We start from the raw sequence: 23,250 nt of genomic DNA, 5'->3' as shown, positions 1-23,250 counted from the left end.
TAGCAATAAACTAACAAAAGGTGTACTGGAGTTTTACGGGAAAATTATTAAAGGACACTATTAAAGGACAATAGAGAAAGCATAAATAAACAGGAAAATATCCATGTTCAGATTTTTACATATGCTTATTTTCTCCCAAATTAACTATAAATTTAATGTAATGGCAGTCAAAATCCAAATAGAGGTTTTTTTGTGTGTGAACCACAAGCTGATTATAAAACTGATACCAAAAAAGGGGGGCCTTGACATTTCTGACTGCAAACAAGGTGGGAGGACTCCCTGTGTATCAAGAACACTCATAAAAAAAAGAAAAAAAGACCGCTCGTCACAAAGCTCTGATAATTAAGGTGATGTGGTCTTTGAACAATGGAACACAACAGAGCTGACAAACAGCCTCAACCGTTTATGAAATTTGATTTATTAGAGGGCTGGCTTTGTAAATCAGCTGGGGAAAAATGGACTCTTCAATCAACAGCATTGAAACAATGATTATCTACATTCATACACAAAAGTTGATTCTGGTTGGGTTAAAAACATAAATGTAAAGAAAAACTGTGACACTCAGAAGACAATGGATATCATTTCTTAAACAAAACTCCAAAACCCAGACCACTGGGGGGATGACTGACAAGTTTGAACGTAGGAAGATTAAAACCTTCTATTCCATATTTTTTTTTAAGTGAGACGATGAGCCACAAATTGGGAGATGTTTACAACTCATCTAACTTACAAAATCCAGGATGCTGACTGGGGGGAAAACAGGCACAAGAAAGAAACAGGAATTTCACAGAAAAGGAATCATGTGAAAAGATGGTCCACTTCACCAGTGATCAAGGACACGCAAATGGAAATCAGAGCTTACTATTTCACACCCCATAGAGGGACAGAAAAAGTCTGAAAATCAGGGAATGCCGAGTGCTGGGAGTACGTGAGGTCACTGGAGCTCTTGCCCACGGCCCCCAGGCATGGGACAGGTGCAGCTACTTGGGAAACAATTTGGCATTATTTAGAAAAGTTGAGTATGTGCATATCCAATGACCTAGCATTATCGGTGAAACACAAAACAGCACTAGAGCTGACCCAGAAGGAGAACAGAAGTAGACGGAGTGCCGCCCAGCAGGGAGAACGACGTCAGCCGGAACACGGAGGGCAGAAGCCAGCCCAGGGAGAACACGCACCGTGCGTCCCCACGGCAGGATGGGCAGAGTCGGGCAGAACTGACGTCGGTGTGGCGTGGGGACGGAGGGCGACGGACTTGGGGAGGGATGCCCGGGAATTCTAAGCTCCTGAACATTTTCTAGATTTCGGTCCGGGTAGGTAAGACCCAGGCGTTCATTTCCTTGTTCTTCCTCGACCCATACAAAGGTGAGCGTATACACACTCTGTGTAGCTGCCGCGGGTAGGTGCCCCTTCTCCTCCAGGAACTCTGCGCCTCCGTGTCCCCATCTATAAAATGGGGACAGCAAGAGTGCTGTGGTGGGAGGCTGGCTGTGAAGACAGGTGCCTGATGGCTGTGGCCACCGCCCCGCTCCAGGCCCAGGGCTCGCTGTGTTTCCCCCGCTGGAGTGGAGTTTCTGGCCTCCAGGCTTCCCCGCTTCACCCAGAGGGAGCGGACTCATTCCACCATCACTTCCTTTCTTCTGAATGATGGTGCCTTCCAGTCTCTGCCGCGCCTCGACTCAGCTGACTCGATCAGCACAAAATAAAGAGAGCTGGGAATCCCAACACTGTGTCCCAGAGGCCCCAAATCAAGAGTGTGGTTCACACAGCTCTCATTATAGCCGGGAGTCTATAAAGCACATCCTGCACTGTGATTAAAAAGAGGCTTTACTGTCTCAAAAGCGCAATCTTGACAATCCTCCCATCACCAAGAAATTGTGAGAGCTGACAAATACCTCCTCCTAATCTAATTTTACAGAGGTCTGCATTTCTCAGGCGGGAGCCTTTCTCGTTCCTGCAGAGGAGGATGCCCAGGGATGCGTCCCCCTCATCCCCAGGCCAGCAGCCCCCCTGCAGCTCCAGGCTCGTCCCCAACCTGTGATTTGGGCCCTCCTTGCCGCCCTCCATGCGGTAAAGGCTGGGCACAGAGACCGGTGTCCCCCCTCCCGCCCCATCATGCCTCCGTTCCCTGTGCTGTGAAAATACCCTTTCTTCCTCTTTTCTCTTCCAAAATAAAGTCAGCGAAATAACACTTCACAGTGCATCCAATTTTCAACAATCTACTCTTCTCTCACCAAAAGCGCTATGATGCTTCTGGCTAAATTAATTATAAATCGCTATCTTCCTTTTCCTGCTATGCTCATTTCCTTCAATATTGCCAAAATTCTTGGAATCAAAAAGACAAGCTTCTAAATAAAGACCATCCACAGATCAAATCATGTTACATCCCACAAGACAGTTCCTCAGGTGCTGTCCCCATCTGTGGGATAAAGTCCACATGCTTCACCGTGATTTCTAATTCTGTCACCGGGGGACCAGGACCCTCTCCCCAGCCCCTCGCCCCCACATAGTTCCCTGGCTCACACTTACACACACACACACCTGGGGCCCATTAGCCCAAGTTTCGCCAACCTAAGCTCCCACGGGCTCGCACGCTCCTTCTACCTGGAGCGTCCTTACCTACCTTTTGCCAAGAAAACCCCGCCATATCCTTCAAGACCCACTTTTGGTCTCCATGTCCCTCACTCTGATGATGGTGACTACATTTGATTTAAACACGCGCTGCTTCTCGGCCTGAACGTCAGGATCTCCCAGAGAGCTCTCCCAAACTACAGATCCCTGGATCTCGTCCCAGCCCTCCCGAGTCAGAATCTCCCAGGGTGAGCACAAAGCGCTCATGGTTTCCAAAGCCCCGCAGATGATCCCGATGCGTGGCCGCAGCTGAGAAGCCACGTGGGGCCGCGAGGGAGACCATGGGCAGGGACCCAAATACCCGGAGCCCGGCTGTATGGCTGGCTGGCCTCGGGGAGTTGGCTCGGCGTCTCTGGGCCTCCAGCATCGGGCGTGACGGCGGTAGTAGGGCTGAGTTTGAAGTGAGTACAGGAAGCGCGCCTGGCACACAAGGTAAGCGCTCAGTGTTAACAGCTGTTGTTTGTCTGGCACACATTTCAAGGATTTCACCAGAACCCGGAAAGATGGTTATTATTAATCACAGTTCACAACAGATGAAGCCAACCGGGGTCCACGCCCAGGTCTGCCCGACCTCAGAGTCCATGTCTGCTCTGGTAAACCACACCCCGCTCTATTTTTGGGGCGGGCGGGTCACGTTGAGGCAGACTTCCCTCTGGGCGGGCCTCCTGACTCTGGGTGCCAAGTGTCAGCAAGCAGGGTCCACGTTTTGGGCATCCCTGTATCCCCCTCATCTAGCACAATGAACGCCATCTGGTCGGCCCTGGACAAATATTGGCTGAAATATGAATTAGTCAAGAAAAGGCGGAAAGCAGGGTGAGAGAGGGGCCGCCAGGCAGGGGTGGTCAGAGTCCTTGAGCCGCTCCCGGGGCTGGGGTCCTGCTTCGAGCCGCCCCTGGAGAGCAGGACCACAGTGGGACCTCCTCCACCCACCCGACTGCTGTGACAAGGGCCGTAGGATCCTGATTTTAAAGATAAGAAAATGGAGGCGGAGGATAGATATGGCTCCTGATTCACCTGACTTCTTACCTGCATTTTATATATTCTATGTGTACCTTTAACTAATTTTTGTTAAGTTATCATTGACATACAACATATTAGTTTGAGGTGTTCAGCATAGCAATTCCATATTTGTATACAATGTGAAAAAAACCCAAGTCTACTTAACACCTGTTACCAGACATAGTTACAATTTTGTTTCTTGAAATGAGAACTTTTGTTTCTTGAAATGAGAACAGATGGGCTCTCTGAGCAGCTCCCACGAATGCAAGGCTCTATCGGCCACTGTGCTGGGCATCACATCCGTCCCCAGGGCTGCTTTATTTTCTAACTGAGAGTTTGTTTCCTTTGACTCTCTTTACCCATCTTGCCCACCGCCAAGCCCCACCTCTGGCATCACCAATCTGTCCTCCATATCTCTGAGCTTGTGAGTTTGGGGTTTGGTTTTGATTCAATTCCATGGGTAAGTGAGATCATATGGTATTTGTCTTTCTCTGACTTGCTTCACTTCGCATGGTGCCCTCAGGATCTGTCCATGTGGTCACAAATGGTCACAAACTTGCTTCTTTTTTATGTCTGAACAAGATTCCATTGTGTCCCGAGGATTGTCTTTATCCAGTCGTCCATCAGTGGACACTTAGGTTGTTTCTGTGTCTTGGCTGTTATAAATAGTGCTGCAGTGAGCTCTGGGGGGCAGATATCTTTTCCAGGTAATATTTTTGTTTCCTTTGGGTAAATACCCAGAAGTGGAATTACTGGATCATATGGTAATTCTTTTTTTTTTTTTTCCTAAAGATTTGCTTATTTATTTTAGAGAGAGAGAAAGAGAGAGAGAGCTCAGGGGGAGGGGCAGAGGGAGAGCGAGAAAATCTCCAGCAGGCTCCACACCCAGTGCGGAGCCCGACTTGGGGCTCGATCTCACAACCCCGAGATTATGACCTGAGCCAAAATCAAGAGTCAGACACTCAACCAACTGAGCCAGCCCAGCGCCCCTGGATCATATGGTAATTCCATGTTTGGGGTTGAGAGGAACCTCTATGCTCTTCTCCACAGTGGCTGCACCAGTTTGCATTCCCACCAACAGGGCACATGGGCTCCCTTCTCTCCACATTCCCACCAACACTCGCTATTATCTTTTTGGCAACAGCCATTCGGACAGGTGTGAGGTGATAGGTCCTGGTGGTTTTTTCTGTGTGCACTTTAATGTGGTAAGCCTCCCAGATCATCTATGAACACACCATATAAATCAACTAACAAGGTTTTGCTACTAGTTTTTACACAAATTGAGTTCCTTGAGAAAAGGGGTAGAAATCTGAAATTCTTATTTGCTGAGATTTTCTAATTAATAGAAATGCAGATGTTTGTGATGGATCCACCACGGGGTGTTTCTCTGGAAAGGCTTGGAGGATATGGTTGTTCGGGTTGTTGTTGTTATTTTTAAAGGTTTTGTTTATTTGTTTGAGAGAGAGCACGAGTAGGACAGAGGCAGAGGGAGAAGCAGACTCCCCACTGGGCAGGGAGCCCCACCCAGGGCTGGGTCCCAGGACCGGGATCATGACCCGAGCCAAAGGCAGATGCTTCACCCACTGAGCCACCCAGGCGCCCCTGTTTTGTTTTGTTTTTTAAGGTTTATTTATTTATTTTAGAGAGGGGGAGGGGCAGAGGGAGGGAATCTCAAGCAAACTCCTTGCTGAGTGCAGAGTCCAATGCGGGGCTGGATCCCACAACTCATGAATTTATTGCCTCCACCTGGACCTGGAAACCGCCCGGGAGCCCTGGCCTCCCCCAGCAGAGTTGCAGAGCTCGGACTGTGGCCGACCGGCAGACCAGGGGAGGGCTCAGTTGATAGGAAATGAAAACCAAGAGTCAAGACCACCCCCGGCTGATGCAGCCGATGAAAGCTAGGGCTCCCAACCTCCAGACCAAGGAACATTTTCACGTGTTATTTTTGCTTTGTCTAGTAAAGCTTCTCAGTTTACAGTCTTCCTTTATGGCATTCTCTTCCTCCAAAGCCACCATGTTTCCCTGTGAGCTCACAGTCCCTGGGAAGCCCAGCGCTTGGCCTGCGGCCCTCCTGGTGAGCTGGGCCACCAGGGCAGGTGGGGGGGGATAGGTGATGCTCCCCCACACGCCCTGTTCCCAGTGCTCTGCCAGGGGACCCTTCTGCTCAGGGGACCACGCTGTGCCTAGACAGAAGCACTCATTTCCAAGTGCTTAGTTGTAACTCTTTTCAAGGAAGAGGGTAGGAGGAAACATTCAGAAACCCTCAGATCTGGGGCAGGCTCTGGCAGTTCAGAACAAACAGGTGCTAGTAACCGAGTTTCTCTTTAGAGACAGCTATCCCAGGTAGCAGGTGAGACTCACCTGAGGCTGGGCAGCATGGCAGCATCCTCTCTAAATGTAGAAGTCCCCAGTTGGCCCACCTCTGCCCTCCATGAACTATTAATAAGGCTGCATTTGAAAGCCCAGGTGAGCCTGTTGGATTTGGACCAGACAGGTGAGACCTGACTGCCGAGGCGAGACAGGAGCCAAGCAGGAGCCTGGCCAAAGGGAGGAGGCCAGTTTCTCCAGCCAGACGGACCACCTCAGCCAAGGTGGCCTCTCTCCATCCTCTTCCTCCATGTCCCAGCCCTTCCCATAAATATTCAGAATAAAATCCATCCCTGCCTCTGCGAGATCAGGTTTGATTTTTTGTATAAAATCGGGAAGTGGGGGTGTGGAGTCAAGTTGTGCCTGAGTAATAAATCTAGAACAGGTTCCCGTACACCAGGGGCTGGCATACCAGGGACTCAACGTCTGCGGCCTGGAGCCGAGTCCTTAATTTGCTGATTCACTCCTAGAGAAAGCCTACCAGCTTTTATTTCCTCATTTATTTCCATGGATAGACTGTCTTCTCTCTCTACGGCAAGCTAATGGGTTTTATAATTACTTACTTGTGCCTTATTTTCATGTCCTATTCTAGTTTCAAAGTTGGAGTTTGGTGATTAAAATACTTACAACATCGATATTTTGTTTCCAAAGACATTTTAATTTGAACTGAGTAGTGCATCATGTCTCTTCACACACTAGCGCACCAGCCTGTTGGCCTCGGCAGCCTCCTTCCTTGCTCGAGCGCCAGAAGAATGGCAAAGATTGACTGTGATGGCTAAACTCTTGCAAATTAAAAGCATCACACCGGAGTTGGGCATTGTGTCATATTTTCGGAGCCGTATGATTCAGAAAACCCCCCAAGTACAGATTCATTCCCTTTCTCCTAGAGAACGGTGCGGTGGACGGAGCGGGGGCTTGGAGTCGGGCTGAGCAGGGTGTGCATGCCAGCCCCCTCTTACCGGGTGTGTCGTTAGGCGAGTAGTTAAGCCTCCGTGCCTCAGTTTGCTCGTCTGCAAAACAGAGACAGTAACTAAACGTGACTGCTGAAAGCAGCGTTCCCGGGCACCTGGGAACTCATTGGTACTCAAATTCTCAGGCCCCATCCCAGACCTACTGAGTTGGAAGCCCTGGGGATGGGCCAGCAGCGTGAGCTTGAACCAGTCCTCCAGGTGCCTGGGATGCCCACTCACATGTGACAGCCCCTGGTTTAAACCACACAGCATACAGCAAGTGCTCAAATAGTTGGTTTCCCCCTTTCTCTTTAAATAGCAATTCTTTTTTTTTTTTTTTAAGATTTTATTTATTTATTTGACAGAGAGAGACACAGCGAGAGAGGGAACACAAGCAGGGGGAGTGGGAGAGGGAGAAGCAGGCTCCCCGCGGAGCAGGGAGCCCGATGCGGGACTCGATCCCAGGACCCTGGGATCATGACCTGAGCTGAAGGCAGTCACTTAACCAACTGAGCCACCCAGGCGCCCTAAATAGCAATTCTTTGCACCTAATGACTTGGGCACGAAATGAGCGAGTGATTCCAGCCTGCTTGCTCAGTTTTAGCTCCTACAAACTCTAGCCCAGCTAGTCACTCCGGGGTGGGTGCCGCAGCCCAAAACCATCCCGTAGTTCACCCGACAGAGGTCATCTTCCCGGGAGCACCTGGAAGAGAGTGTGGACAGATGACAACGTGTTATTTCATGGAGGAGTACTCCAGTACTCTCTTCACTTCAGGGAGAACCCAGGTATTTTCAGATTCCCAGACAGCCAGGCCCCTGGTGGGGCTGAAGCCTAGAGTAGATGCTGCCATCCTGTGGGCAGAAGAGAGACAGAGCCACGACCACCTGGCCATCCAACCGGCGCTGCTGGGCCTCTGGACACGCCAGGCCCCAGACGGGGAACAGAGGTGGAAGCCTCTGCCCTGAGGAGCCTGCAAAAGGCCGGTGGGTGAGATGAGCCTGCCAGCCAATCGCATACGGGCCCCGCGTGGGAGCCCAGAAGGGGCAGGTGCTCACTGCCGAGCGCCTGAAGAAACAACTTACATACACGATCTGTTCCCTAAGGGTGGCAGAGAATTTGCAGAACTACTAATAAAGTTTCGCAGAACAACAAATATACAGATTTTAAAAAATAAACTAAAAAATAAGAGTGACAAAAAAACGTTATTCAAAACTTCAGTTTCTAATTACAGTCTCTCAATGGAGAAAAACACGGAACCAATGTAGCAGACGCTCTGTGAGCGCTCCCGCTGATAAGCTGGTACTCTCGCTGGTATTTGCTCAAATTCTGTAGGGGTATTTCATTATAACACGAAACACCATCCTCTGAGCAAATGCAATTAACTTAAATTCCATACATACCTAATTCAGTCCTTCAGAGAAGTAAAAGATACTTATCTACCCACCAAAACAACAAATTGCTTGAAAGAATGATGGAGTGTCAAGAGTATTTGGAGGCATCTTGAGCACCCCCGAGGCCAAATCTAGAAAAATCAGCGCATCAAAATAATGAGGTAGCAAGTTACAACCCACTGAATAAAATAGGAAACATGAATCTAAACTGATGTAAATAAATAAGTAAACAAACAAACAAAAAAATAAATAATTTTTTTAATGCAAATTGGTACTGTTAACAGAATGGAGGTTCCTCAGACAATGAAACACAGACCTACCCTATGACCCAGCGATCCCACTCCTGAGTATATGTTCAAAGGAAACATCAGGATCCCGAAGAGATGCGTGCTCTCCCGTGGCCACCGCAGCATTATTTAGAACAGCCAAGACACGTGAACGACCTAAGGATGGATGAACAGGTAAAGAGAATGTGGTGTGGACATACCATTCAGCCTTAATCATTGGAGACGCCTTGGGGCTCCTGGAGGACATGATGCTAAGCACAGGAAGCCAGACAGAGAAGGGCCACCTGCTACGAGCTCTCCCTGTCTGCGGGACCTAAAACAGAACTCGCGGACGCAGAGAGTAGACAGGTGGTCGCCAGGGATGGGCGTGGGGAGGTGAGATGCTGGTCAGAGGCCACGAAGTCTCCGTTCTACAGGATGAGTAACTTCTGGAGAGAGAAAGTAAAGCTCAGTGACCATAGTTAATAATACTGTATTATATACTCGAAATCTGAGAGTAGCTCTGGTTTTTTTCTTTTATTTTTTTTAATTCCAGTGTAGTTAACACAGTGTTATATTAGTTTCAGGTGCACAATACAGCGATTCGACTGTTCGGAGGTGAAGAGAATGGTCACCGCGGAAGAGGATGGAGTGTGGCAAGCATTTCACACTGTATTCCTGTATCAAATTGTATCACATCGTGCAGCTGAAATATACAGTTTTTATTTGTCAGTTATACCTCAATAAAGCTGGGGGTGGGGTAGGAAGAAAGTTAGAACAACAACAGTAATCCAAAATAAAATGAAATGCCGCCCCCCACAAAATATTACAAAGTGGAAAAGAATGACTCTAGAGTGAAAGGGCCTGGCAGACAGCACCCGAATCAAGTGAGGGGAGCATACGTCATCATAACGGGGTGAATCAGAGCCTTGTCCCGTGTGACCCCGCTTCTGCCGAGCCTAGCCCGAACCTAAGCAGGAGGGGGCGGCAGCGAACTCACAGGCACACATGGCAAGGTCGCCGCGGGCAAGGGGAGCCCGAAGGGAAGTCAAGAGACAGGAGACCTGAAGGCAAGATGTCGCTCTGACTCTTCTGCTCTGCACATCACGATAGGCGTGACCGGCTCCAGCAGAGCGAGATCTGACAGTGACTGGGCATCTGTCTCGGCATCAACATCCCGACTCTCCGGTGGTTTGGGAAGGGGGGAGGTTGTACTAGTAACGTTTCTGTAAGTTTATGATTTTAAAATTAAAAGGAAAACTACTTTTTAAAAAAAAAGAATACCAGTTCTGGAGTCGATTCCTGGGGTTGTAGCTTAGTCCCTTACAGTAGTTATGGGATCTTGGATCGCTGACAAAACTCTGGTCTTCATTTCTGTATCTGTCCAAGAGTAGAACAGTAATACCCACGTTGTGAGGTTATTATAAGGATTACATGAGAACAATAAATGTTATATATAACAGGGTAACAAAATTTATGATAGGAATCATTTAATTTATCATCCAAACTGGGATTCCTTTCAGAGTAAAAGGGGTGTTGGCTGCTGACTCCCCAAAGAGATCATCAGAATGACCTGTTTTGAGCAAAGTTCAGTTTGTTGATTAATGTGGGAAGGGGGAGCCACGTGTCGACAAACCACTTCCTTAGGGGCGTCTCGGAGGAAGGCAGTCGCGGATGCCTATTCAGAAGGTTTGGAGGACTGGTTTCCAGGAAAATGATTGGGATTGACCACAATCGTGACGTAACATTTCAGAGGTGGTGAACAGAGGGAGGTTAGGGTTTTGAAGGGGCCTCAAGAAGTAAACAGGCGTCTGATAAGCCAGATGAGTAATCAGCTCCTGTCAGAAGGGGCTCTGACCCTGATGAGGACCCTCTGAGTAGTCCAGATTCAGATAAATGGATTCTCTAGAAGTTCCTGAAACAACAAAGCTATTTGCCACTTCATCTTCCCGGGCATGACTTTCTTGGAGTTCAAGTCACGTTAATGCAGTCTTGGTTCTCAATCCTATTAAACTATGTGGGGCCGTAGCTGGTCTCCATTTTTCTTGGCCACCAACCAGACCTAGGGACAACAGGCGTAAACCAGGATATGTGGTAACTCTAACCACCACCAGACAGGTACCAAAGCCGTATGGCAAAGGGGTCATTATCCCCACCTGGCAGATGGAGGAAAGCTTCCCAGAGGAGATCAGAGTCAAGGTCAGTCAAATAGTCAGCAGGAGCTCATCAGGTGACAAAGGGAAGGAGGAAGAGATGGGGTGGGGCGGACGGGAAGAAGTGAACCCAGCATAAGGAGCCAGGGCCTCCTGGGGAGCTACCTCTGCAGGGGTGAGTGGAGCAGGAGGGGGAGGCGCCTGGGTGCCTCACTCTGCAGTCTGGGCTCTATACCAAGGATGATGCGAACCCCTGGAGAGTAGTAAGTGGGTGCGTGTCTACACAAGGACTTGGGAAGTCAAACAGCTGTACTGTGGGAAGACGGATTGCCAAGAAGCAACAGTGAAGAGGTGTTTCAGTCATTCGGGAGGGAAATGGGAGCCTGAAATAAGTCCAAATCAGTGAGAGTGGTGGATGGAAGAGAAGTTGGCAGAGCGAGGGGACTCCCCCTGTGGAGTTGTGGGGGGGGGGGCACGGAGAGGAAGAATGGGATCTTGTTGGAATTGCAACTGACGTGATAGGGTTGCCCTATCCAAGAACATGGTTCATCCTTTTTTCAAAAGAATTATCATTCGATAACATTATACAGTTTTCTTCATAGCTTACATTTCTTTTGTCTATTCCTATATGTAACATATTGCTTTGCTATTATACATAGTATCTCAAAGCCTCAACTCCCTTTCCCAAGCTGACGGGCTGAAGGTGGCTATTAACACAATGGGCTGTTTTATCACTGGGCCAAACACCCAGCACTTTGGGACGCCAGCGTTTAAAGAGAGAACCACGCTATCCAGGTGTCAGCCAAGTGGCCAAATAGGAAACAGTGGTTCACCTGGCTTCTTTCCTCGGAGACAGCAGGACCACACCCCGATGCCAGAGTGTCCTCAGCTGCAGGGGAGCCTGATCAGGCCTGCAAGGTGGGTGAGGAAGACTGCAGCACCCCGGAAGGAGCTGGCCCCTGAAAGATTTCTTTCCAGGAAGCAGTGCTGCTTGTCGAAATGCAGCTTACCAGTAGCAGTGGGCAAGGAGGGAGGCTCTGGCACCCCGAGGTCCAGATCCGTACAGGAAACCCATTACCCTTGGATGCCTGACACTGCATGTTTTCACATCCCACTAACTGGATTTTGTGTTTTGTTGTTGGGGGCGGGGGGCGGTTTACCCAGGAACCAAGTAAGGAAGTCACTACTGAATTTGCAGGAAGTGGTTAAGTCTTAGACAAGCGGAATTTTGGTAATTAGGTGCACAACTTATAATGAATGAAGGACTATTTCAGAAACAGCTCAGATGCTATGTGGGTAACCAGCGACATTTTATCTAGCCCTTTTTCACTCCCAACGTCCTTTCCTATCTGTTATTTCATGTGATCCTCCCAACAACCCTATGAAGTGAGCAAAAACGATAGTATTATCCTAGTTATAGAGGTGTGGACACTGAGACCTTGGTGATTTCAGGACATGGCCAGGGCAGGTCCCAGAGTGGCACCCAGGAGAACCTGATTGGAGGCCACCAGACCCTGGACACAGTATCCTTTACCTTTGCCGGTCATATAGAAATCTCTTCCCAGCTAACCAAGGTGACTTGGCAGCTTGAAAAGTGAACATGAAAATTTGCTGGGGTGGAAAACATGAAATAAACCAAAGACAGATATAACTACAATTTATGCTAACCCAATGAAGTGTTTTACCCCCATTCATTATAGAGTCATAGGCAAGCTTATGATAAAAGGGGTACTCAGGATCGCTAACCTGGCCCAAGAGACATGAGCATGAGTGAATATTTCCTCACCTGGCACCGTTGGTTGATAGCGTTCCCTGAGCAGGGACCTCCAGCTGCCCCCCAAAGCCACATACAACTGCCGAGTTTGGGGGTGATCCTTTCTAAGCGGATGGAACTGTAAAGAGGTCACACTTCCGCTGGGTAGCATCCTACATTCTTGGGCTGGGAAGACAGTTATATAAAGTATGTTTTACTGTCATCAAATATGCCGTTAGACATAAGATGGGCTCTTCCCCATGACAACTACATCGCTTCCAACAGAATACAGACAAAATGGGTCTTCCTGGAACAAAGTGCACTGCAGAATGTTGGAGCCAGCAGCTGAATTAGCTTAAATCTTCATCCAAAAACTCTAAAGACTCTCTAAGAAGAATTGTGGTTTTTAACCATTGGGACATTAAAAGAAATTGGATACAAAGAACACAATAAGAACTGGCTTTAATCTCCACTGGCTGAAGACAGGAGAGTGGGAGGGAACCCTCCGAATGACAGATAGGGACCATTCGGATTGAGTGAGTTCACTTCGACTCTCACAGCCAATAGCCAGCATTACTTCTCCTGTTTCACATTTTTATTTTTTCTGAAAGTGGATTTTTTTTTTTACATAAAAGAATATTCTACTTATAGATCAGTCTCCTCTCCTTACGAATTTCTCCCCTAGTAACTTAGAGTGACCCTAAATGCAGGCCTAGGGCTTACGTTTTAAAAGACATTTGTTCTGCTTTTAAAAAAATGTGAGGGGATATGTTTGGTTGGTTGACTGGTTAGACATCAGAGGTGGCTTTCAGTTTTTGAGATAATTGACTACATTGTTCTGGAACCATAACCTTCCGTTCACTGAGACGCCTCACGTTAAACTACAGAGCACACTTCTCTCAACCTCGAAATGTTTTCACTATGTGTTTTGTTTAACTTTAAAGGACCTTTCAGAAACTGTTTCAAAGAAAGCTTTATCTCAAGGTCAGATTGCGGGTCCCAAGGCAGCTGGTTCCAGGCCACTTCTCCCCCACCCCCGCTGGGAGAAGGCCCAAGGGCCTCAATGGGTCAGGGTTCATCCTCATCTCTCCCTCCTTGGCTCACTCCCCTGGCAACTAGCCGGCCTCTGGAAGGCCTCTCCCCGAGCCCCTCACAAGGTGGGGAAGACTCCAGGGGCTGCTGGGGGAGCCAGGCCCACCCTGGAGAGGGCGGTGGCCCAGGCTGACCTCAGATGGATGCCTCCCAGAAAGGGGGGTCTGCCGCAAGAAGAGGCCCCAAGGCACACGGGACATGAAGACTCCCTGCTTCCAAAGCCTCTCTCTGGGTGATAGGAGTAGAAGTAAATTAAGTTTTTGTTTTTCTATACATGTCAAATTTTCAGGTAAGACCATGTGTTACTTTCACAAACAACAAAAAGCAATGAATATAATTTCTACTTCTAAAGTGGTATAGAGGGATGCCTGGGTGGCTCAGATGGTTGGGCATCTGCCTTCAGCTCAGGTCATCATCCTGGGGTCCTGAGCTCCCTGCTCAGCAGGGAGCCTGCTTCTCCCTCTCCCTGCCGCTCACCCTGCTTGTGCTCTCCCTCTCTCTCTCTCAAATGAACAAATAAAATCTTAAAAAAAAACAATAAAGAGCTATAGAGCTACATGGAAACATGGACTGTTAAGTGAGGAAAAGGTGAGTGCTACAGGATATCTAGAGCATGATCCCAGCACTTCGGAAGGACGCGGTGCGAAACGGTTGGTACCGTCTAGCCTGGAGGACAGCAGGAGCAGACTGAAGGGACAGTGATGAAAGAGGTGGAATTGGGACAGGAATCTTCTGGTCGGCGGGACTTCATGGAGTCCGAAAAGAGAACTCTGTATCTGCGATACTTAGTTTGCGGTTGTTAACGACATGTGAGTGTGACAGTTCCAATCAGCGGGGAAAGGGAGGACAGAGCACTCCCCCAGCGAACTGGGATGGAACACAGCCAAAGGGAAAGGGGCAGATTTGGACAGATTTGACCTCATTATAATTAAAAACTTCTAAACAATGAATGACACCACAGGCAAAGTTGAAAGGTAAGAGACAGACTTGGAGAAACGTTTACATGTGAGGAGGCAGATATGCGCTGCATGAACCCCCCACCACGGCAGCTCCCGGCACCAGGGACCACTGGCGGAGAGGGTAAGAGTGGGGCTAAGATAAAACCCTGACGGAAAGTCTGTTTAAGAAACAGCGAGACCGGGGTGCCTGGGTGGCTCAGTCATTAAGCATCTGCCTTCGGCTCAGGTCATGATCCCAGGGTCCTGGGATCGAGCCCCGCATAGGGCTCCCTGCTCCGCGGGAAGCCTGCTTCTCCCTCTCCCTCTGCCCCTGCTTGTGTTCCTTCTCTCGCTGTGTTTCTCTCTCTGTCAAATAAATAAATAAAATCTTAAAAAAAAAAAAAAGAAAGAAAGAAACAGTGAGACCGTCAGTGCCCCCCTTCCTCCTGGGCTGCCTCTCTCGCTCCCTAGCGGGGGACTTGGGCTTTGGCATCTGGTTTGGGGTCACCAGATCCAGCAGAGGCTGAGAGCTTGTTAGGAGAACAGAAGGATAAAGGGAGAGCTTATTTTTTGAATAGTAAGACGCCTCAGCCCTCAGCCCTCTCTCCCTGCTCAATTCCCAGAAAGCTATCAACCAGGTTTATGCCTCCAGGCAGGAAACTGGAAGATTCTTCACTGGGGGAATCTGAAGAGGCTTAAGAGAAGAAAAAAAATCTAAAGATACCAACACTGGGGGTCCTCCAGATCACCCCTAACTGAGGTTCTTAGCCTCAGATGCACGTTAGATCTCTAGGGACCTTTTGAAAATTCACAGCTTTGTCCCCTTCTCTGGCTATTTATGCCGCTGCTCCTCTGGGCTTGACATCTGACAAAGGCTTTTTTCTATTTTATCAGTGATTTCAAAGAACCAACTTGTACCTTTACTGAGTCTGTTGTGAACTTGTGTTCTGTTTCATTGTACTCTGTATCATCTCCTTCCTTCTACTTTCTCTGTGTTAGTTTGGTGCTCCGTTTCTAACTTCCTAAGATGGATACTGACATCACTAATTTTCAGCCTTTCTTTTTTTGTGCTTTTTAAATTGTGATGTATATACAATACATGGTATATATTCTATATTTTCATCGATAAATGATCAATTTTAAGGCTATAAATTTTCCCTCTAAGCAAGCACAGCTTTTTCTGCATCCTATAAGCTTAGATATTTTCAATATAGTTAGTTCAAAATATGTGTTCATCTCCATTGTGACTGGATCACCCCATCAGGTATTCAGAAATGTGTCACTTGATTGCTAAACATTTGGGGTATTTTAGTTCTCTTGTTTGTTACTGATTTCTAAACTAATTCTTCTGTGGCCAGAGGATATTCTTGATTTGATCTCAGTCATTCAACAATTGCTGAGTTGCTTTATGGTCTAACATGTAGCTAACTTTGGCGAATGTTCTAGAATGTTCTAGCACTGGAAAAGCATGTGCGTCCTGCAATTGCTGCAGAACAACACTTACCTGCTGTGTCTTGTCTTCAGTCTTCCGGCGAATGAGAGAGGTGTCCTGGAGTCTCCCACTACAATGGACAACTTCTCTCTTTCTCACTTTAGCTATCCCACTGTTTCTATTGTCTATATTCTGATGTTTTCTTCTTAGGTATTTACTAATTTTATACTGTTATATCTTCTTAGTGAACTGACCTCATTATCATTATTAAATATTCCTCTTCAGGGGCTCCTGGGTGGCTCAGTCGTTAAGCGTCTGCCTTCAGCTCAGGTCATGATCTTGGGGTCCCGGGATCGAGCCCCACGTCGGGCTCCCTGCTCAGCTGGGAGTCGGCTTCTCCCTCTGCCTCTGCAGCTCCCCCTGCTTGTGCTCTCTCTCAAGTAAATAAATACAATCTTAAAAAAAAAGAAACATTCCTCTTCATTTCCTTCTATCTTGCTCTTGACACTAAAATCTCCTTTATGTAATATTAGTGTTACTATATTTGCTTTCTTTTATTTTGTACATGCTAATCAACAGTTAAACCCATCTATTATTAGTGTCTGTCATGACATTGTTCAGTTCTAGAGTTTCCATTTGGTTCTTTTTTTTATAGTCTCCAGTTCTCTCCTGAAATTGTCCATCTTATAATTTAATTTCCGGAACACACGAATTAGTTATCTTAAAGTCTGGGTGTGATAACTCTACTATCTACATCCCCTGGAGGGCTCTTTCTTTATGCAACTTGTCTCCAAGGTTTTGGTAAAGTCTCACCTGTTTTATATGTCTATTTTTCATTAAGTGCTAAACCTAATGGACAAAAAGGATAGAGATCATTTGAAGTACTGGACTCTGTTCACCCAGAGAGGATTTACTCTTGTTTATAGGAGGAATTAGGGCAGGGACAAAAGACCTGATTGAGTTGACTTAAGCTGGATTTCAATCTTTGTGAGAGGAGGCTATTTTGGTTCATTGTTACTCCTGGGGTCCAACGGGAAGCCTGGAATGTTTACCAGGACCCCTTCTCACTGATGAGCCCTGAACTCTGGGTATCATCTCCCCTGAGAAACTTCCAGAGGCTCTTCTCATCCTTTTAGCTTCAACTCTAGAATTGGGAGAGAGCTCAAGTGGGGCCAAGTGTTGGTCTCCCTCCATGGGACTCCCTTTCCTGCAGTGTCTTGGCCCACACGTGCTTTGCTGTCTTGGTAGTTTTCCATGCTTTCAGACAGACGTTCTAGAAATACTTTACCCAGCCTTTCTAATTCTGCTTGACCCGATACAATCTGGTTTGAAAAATGTTTGCATGATTTTTATTTACTCTTACCTACTTCAGTGAGTCTGAAAAAGGAAGCCCTTAAGAGTACCCAGAGGTATTTCTCAAACTTTCTCTCAAATGAAAAATTCTGCCAATAATAACTTTGAGAACCCATCAGAAAATAGGGGAACGCTCTGATCCAGCTCTCTTAGATGTCCTAACATATTTAGTAACATTCCTGGAGGGCTGCTGAGACAGGCCATTTCAAAGGCTTTTCTTTGCCTTTGTTTTGTCTCTCCCAAACTACCACAGCAAGACTGTCTGTGCCCACACACACACACCCAGGAGCCTGCTTCCTACATTTCTACTTACTCCCAACGCTAGGGGTTCAAACTCATGTATATCCAACCTCAGATGACAGAAAAGGCTCACAAAAGTAAAAACACATCTACAAGAGTTCACATAAAGGGAATCCTCATTTGGAGAGAAATTGTTATTTCTGCATCTCTTAAAGGATTAGTGCTTTCCCCCGTAACTGTGCCTCTGAAATGCTGTTCCTCCTTTTGAGAACATTCTCTTTAGTTTTCATCATGTGCTCTACTTCAGTCTCTTGGCCTCACCTTTCTCCAGAACCCTTAATCTCAGCTCCAGCCACCTGCTGGGACCACCTCTGCATAACTCCAACCACGTTCATGCAGGGACACACTGACCTCCTCCTCCCTGCCAACACTACGATACCCCTTTCCTTCTGTCCTGGGGCCACCCCAATGATGCTGAATTGTCAGATGCCAAAGGACACACATGCACAACACAGAAGGGTGGGGGAGTTAACCCTCATGACAGAAGGAAAACAGGAGTCTGTAGGAAAGTTCCTCTCTTCCTTACCCAAGAGTTTATTGAGTGATTGAAGATATCTTTAAAATATTCCCCCAGGCAGACTTTCCTGAGACACACTTTACATGGCTTCTTGGAGGATGGTCCCGTTAGACTGAGCTATCCCAGTTACTCTAAGTGGCAGTTAGTTTGCAAACGCATCCTCATATTGGCTCTACTTCTTTCTCTGTATATGAAACCAAACAAACATATGATAACGACTGATTTGTGCAGTTAAAAAGAAAAGACAGAAACAAAAAATTAGACAACAGTTTTGTATTAGTCAAAGGGGTAAGCAAAGAGCTAAGTATTCTAGAGCTCTTGTACCATCCAGAAGAAAGTGTCAACTTTGTGTTTAAACTTTAGACCTTGTTAAATTAAAATACATGATAACTTTCAAGAATAACCACTAAGAAAAGAGGAAGCATAATTCCAAATCTTAAGAAAGAAAAACATGGAGTAGGAAAAAAGGTTCCAAAAGAACTCAGTTAAGTGTGTCTGGATGGCTCAGTCAGTTAAGCATCAGACTCTTGATTCAGCTCAGGTCATGATCTCAGGGTCATGAGATCGAGTCCCACATCAGGCTCCATGCTCAACGTGGAACCTGCTTGAGAGTCTCTCTCTCCCTCTGCTCACCCCCATGCTCTCTCTCTCTCTCTAAAATAAATAAGTAAATCTTAAAAGAAGAAGAAGAGGAAGAAGAATTGAGTTAATCCAAAAATAAGAATGCAAGAAAGAAAAAAAAGCCAGAAACAAAATACATGGAACAAATAGAAATCAAAAAGTAAAATAGAATCGAAGACTAAATTTATCAAGAATTACAATAAATAGGGGTGCCTGGGTGGCTCAGTTGTTAAGTGTCTGCCTTCAGCTCTGGTCATGATCCCAGGGTCCTGGGATCAAGCCCCAAGTTGGGCTCCCTGCTCCGCGGGAAGCCTGCTTCTCCCTCTCCCACTCCCCCTGCTTGTGTTCCCTCTCTCGCTGTGTCTCTCTCTGTCAAATAAATAAATAAAATCTTTAAAAAAAAAAAAACATTCTAAATTTATTTACCAAAAAACCTGCAAAATAATTCTAAATTTCCTTTTCAAAAATCAGGATCAAGTAAAGTGCCCAAGTCAAGAATGTCAAGAAGATATCACCATTTCTATTGACATTATACTAGAGGTCCAAACCAGTATTATACTTTAAGAAAAATAAAAAGCAAAATGACTGGAACTGACATTATTTTCATACAATGATTGTTTATATAGAAAACCCAAAAGAATCAATAAACAAATGTTTAGAAGGAATAGAAAAATTATTAAAATCAATGACAAATTGTATCCAGTAAGGCAGCTGGATAAAATATCAATTTACAAAACTATTTCTACTCTAGCAACCAACTATTACAAAGTGTAAATTTAAAGGATATCACAATAGCAACACAAACTACAAAGTATCTAGGAATAAACCCAACACAAAATGTGCAAGATCTGGATACAGAAAACAGTAAACCTTTACTGGAAAGACACTAGTGAAGACCTAATAAGCAGATAGCTATCCCTTGTTTATAAACTGGAAGACTCAGAAAGATGTGAATTCTATCCAAACTGATCTGTATATTCAATGCAATGCCAATTAAAATCCCAACAGCTTTAGTGCCGTGTGTCTGTGCAACTTGAGAAGCTTGTTCTAAAATATGTATGGAAAAACAAAGGACCAAGAATAACCCAGATAGAAGATGAAGAAGAAAAATAAGGAAGATTTTCCTCTACTAAATAATCAAGACTTTTTATATAACTATGGTAATTAAACAGTGTGGTGGGGACACTAAGATACACAAACTGTCCAGTAGAACAGAATAGGCAGTTTAGAAATACAGCCATACATAAATGGAATGTTAATATATGACCAAGTTGGCAGGACAATCAGTTGGGAAAAGCGGGGCTAGTCAAAAAAACAAACCTGGGTGAGGGGGGAGTCATTTGTATGTAAAAAGTAAAACCATAAACTAAATTCCAGAGAGCATAAGAATTCAAATGTCAAAAGCAAAACTAAATTTTTTAGAAGAGTAAGTTAATATATATTAGGATGGGGAAAAAAACAGAATATTTATAAATTTGAAGTTAAGAACATGTATTTATTAAAATAGGAAGTGAATGGGGCGCCTGGGTGGCTCAGTCGGTTAAGCGTCTGCCTTCGGCTCAGGTCATGGTCCCGGGGTCCTAGGATCGAGCCCCGCATCGGGCTCCTTGCTCTGCGGGAGGCCTGCTTCTCCCTCTCCCTCTGCTGTTCCCCCTGCTTGCGTTCCCCCTCTCTCTCTCTGTCAAATAAATAAATAAAATCTTTAAAAAAAAATAGGAAGTGAAAAGACAAGCCACATATGAGACTCCCAATACTTGCAACACATAACTAAATCCTCTAAAAAAAAAAAAAAAATGAGCAAAAGACATGAACTGGCTATTATAAAGGTGAGCCAAGGATGGCCCCTGTATATTGGACCCTAGGTTGTTTATTTCTATGCAGCAGATTGGGACCTATATAAGCTCAACACCTGCCAGTAAGTACCAAACTCAAATTTTTACACATCCAGTTGTTTTAAACACAGCCCCAATAAGCAGACTTTTAGCCATTTAAGAGCGGCCTGCCTGTTTTGCATACTTCATGAAACTGTGTCCAACACCTGCTAGTCATAGATAAGATAAACCACGTGGTTATAAAGACCACAAACTGCTGCTGCCCTTTGGAGCTTTCTGACCCAGAGACTTCCTGCTGGGCTGCAGAGCAAGGTCACGTAACCATCTGGGAATTTCCTTGCCCTCCACTCCTTCTAGATGTCCCAGAGTCTCTGGATTGTCCACTTAGGTGAGGGACTTCCCACACACAAATCTGTCAAAGCCAGGCCGGAGAAAACCTGTGTGTGTGTTACTGCCACCTCGTGGTCGTATCTTTTTCCTTCATCTGCCCTGAAATCCCTCCAGCCCGACACTGACATTTCACAGTAAAGGAACTATACACGTGGCCAATAAATACACGAGTCGCCGAACCTCAGGGATAGGCCAATAAGGTTGGGATGAGACACCATTTAGCTCCCATTTCATTGCCCCAAATCAAGAAGTCTGAAGCATTAGGGAAGATATGGATGCTGGTAGAAGTGTAAGCTGGCGTAACCTCTTTGAATAAAGATAGGATACTATCGGGCGCCTGGGTGACTCAGTCGGTTGGGCGACGGCCTTCGGCTCAGGTCGTGATCCTGGAGTCCCGGGGTCGAGTCCCGCGTCGGGCTCCCTGCTCAGGGGGAGTCTGCTTCTCCCTCTGACCCTCCGCCCTCTCATGTGCTCTCTCATTCTCTGTCTCTCAAATAAATAAATCTTTAAAAAAAAAAAAAAGATAGGATACTATCATAAAAAGGTAAACGCTGACGCACCCAAGACCCATCAATTCTACTCCAAGGTAAACACGCCCGAGAGAAATGTTTGTACAGAAGCACCAAAAGGCAATGCTCATAACAGCACTGTTGGAAACAGCAAAAACCTGGAAATTGCATAGATGTTCAGCAGCTGGAGTGGACAAACAAAAATACAGTCACGTAATGGGCTATTATGTAGCCACGACCGTGAAAGGAATGCAAGGATGGATCTTAGGTCTGAACGCGTATGTCCCCCAGGTCCGTAGGTTGAAACCCTAGCGCCCAGTGAGCTAGTATTAGCAAGCGCTGGCACTCATGGTGGGACTGGGCGCCGAAGACGGAGCCCCCACGCAGATCCCCAGGCCTCCGCCACACCAGAAGTCTGCTACCGGGGAGAGGAGAGGCCGGCTCCGTGCTTCCAGCCTCCAGAACTGTGAGGAAGAGGGGCGCCGGTGGCTCATCGGTTGAGCACCGGACCCTTGGTTTCGGCTCCGGTCCTGATCTCAGGACCTTGGGATGAGCCCCACTAGGGACTCTGAGCTCAGGTCGGAGTTGGCTTCAAGATTCGCCCCCTCTGCCCCTCCCCCTACTCGTGCCCTGAAATAAACAGATCTTTAAAAAACAAACTGTGGGAAATAAATTTCTGTCCTTTCTGAATCGGTGCTGCTTTGTCAAAGCCCGAACGAGCGTGTTCGCGAAAGTGAGCCCAGAATGCTAGACAGAGCTTAAAAAACAGCAACTACCGTACTGCCTAATGACGTAAGTGTGAAAAGTTCAAGCCATGTAAGAGCGGTGTAGACACAAATCAGGGCGGAAATAACTTCGGGGGGGCAGAGAACGACCCCGTACCCTTCACGGAAGTCGCGGGACTTCAGTTCTCGGGCCCGACGGTGAGGCGGCCGCTTAAGGGGACGTTCACCCTAGACCTCGGCCGGAGCCCAGGGCGGGGCCAGAGACCGAGACCCGCGCCGCGGCCGAGTCCGGGGCTTAAGCTGCCGAGCCCCAGGCGCCCTCACCGTGCGAGGTCGCTTAAACGCCATCCCAGGACCACGTCTCAGTAACTGATCCCGCGTACCTGCGGCGCTCTGAAAGACCCACGGCACCCTCGTACCGCGCAGGCCTCGGCCCGAGCCCGTCAGGAACGGCCCGGGCCCAGCTGCCGCGCCCCCACCCCGCAGCCGGCCCCCAGGCCGCCGACACGGCCCGGCGGCGGAACCCGGCCGCCACGACGCAGACAAAAGAGGCGGCGGTCACGTGGCGCGGCCGCCCGCGCCCGGCGCGCCGTGACGTCACCACTCGGCGACCGGGCCGTCGACTCCCGGCGGCGGCGGCGGCGGCGGCGGCGGCGCGGCTACGTGGTGGGGGCGGGCGGGCGGGGAGGGTCCGCGGCCGTGGCAGCCCCTGGGGTCGGGCCGTGGCCCGGAGGCTCACCGCACCCGGTAAGGAGGCTGCTTCCCTCTCCGCACCCCCTTCCCGACCCGCGCCGCTGAGAGAGGGGGCCGCCGGGGGAGGGGGCCCCGGGGAGTGCGCGCGCGTGCGCCGGGCGCGTGCTCCCGCGTGTGTGCGCGCGCGTGCCCGGGCGCGCCCGGTGCGCGCGCGGATGCTCTGGCGCGCGTGCCATCGGAGCCGGCGGCTGGGTACCAGCGGCGCCGCTGCCCTCGGCGCGGACAGCGGCCGGACGGGGGGCTCCCGGGGCTCGTCCGCGGCCGCGCCGCCCTGCGC

General features: G+C 47.8%; 1 protein-coding gene and 1 long non-coding RNA gene across 8 annotated transcripts in view; one reads left to right on the top strand and one right to left on the bottom strand.

The window, feature by feature from the left end:
* Nucleotides 1-7,406: 7,406 nt before the first annotated feature.
* LOC118013857 lies at nucleotides 7,407-22,728 on the bottom strand. 7 transcript variants are annotated; one of them, XR_004680133.1, is made up of 6 exons: nucleotides 22,545-22,728; nucleotides 12,545-12,697; nucleotides 9,890-9,985; nucleotides 8,911-9,054; nucleotides 8,660-8,782; nucleotides 7,407-7,650 (listed from the first exon to the last, which is right to left on the bottom strand). It is a non-coding gene; the product is annotated as an uncharacterized LOC118013857 (long non-coding RNA). The 7 variants fall into 7 exon arrangements; XR_004680135.1 differs by having other exon boundaries at nucleotides 22,604-22,728; XR_004680134.1 differs by lacking the exon at nucleotides 8,911-9,054.
* Nucleotides 22,729-22,915: 187 nt separating this feature from the next.
* Nucleotides 22,916-23,250, top strand: part of ADAR (adenosine deaminase RNA specific) — a 39,587-nt gene continuing 39,252 nt past the window's right edge. Inside the window, exon 1 of the mRNA XM_035009695.1 lies at nucleotides 22,916-22,967. The gene's annotated coding sequence lies outside the window, so the exon portion shown is untranslated. The remainder of the gene's footprint in view (nucleotides 22,968-23,250) is intronic.

This window comes from Mirounga leonina, unplaced genomic scaffold (assembly GCF_011800145.1).
Source record: "Mirounga leonina isolate KUSES-001 unplaced genomic scaffold, KU_Mleo_1.0 Mir_154, whole genome shotgun sequence".
NCBI classification, from domain to species: domain Eukaryota; kingdom Metazoa; phylum Chordata; class Mammalia; order Carnivora; family Phocidae; genus Mirounga; species Mirounga leonina.
The sequence above is the reverse complement of the archived record's forward strand: the minus strand, read 5'-3'. Positions and strand labels throughout refer to the sequence as shown.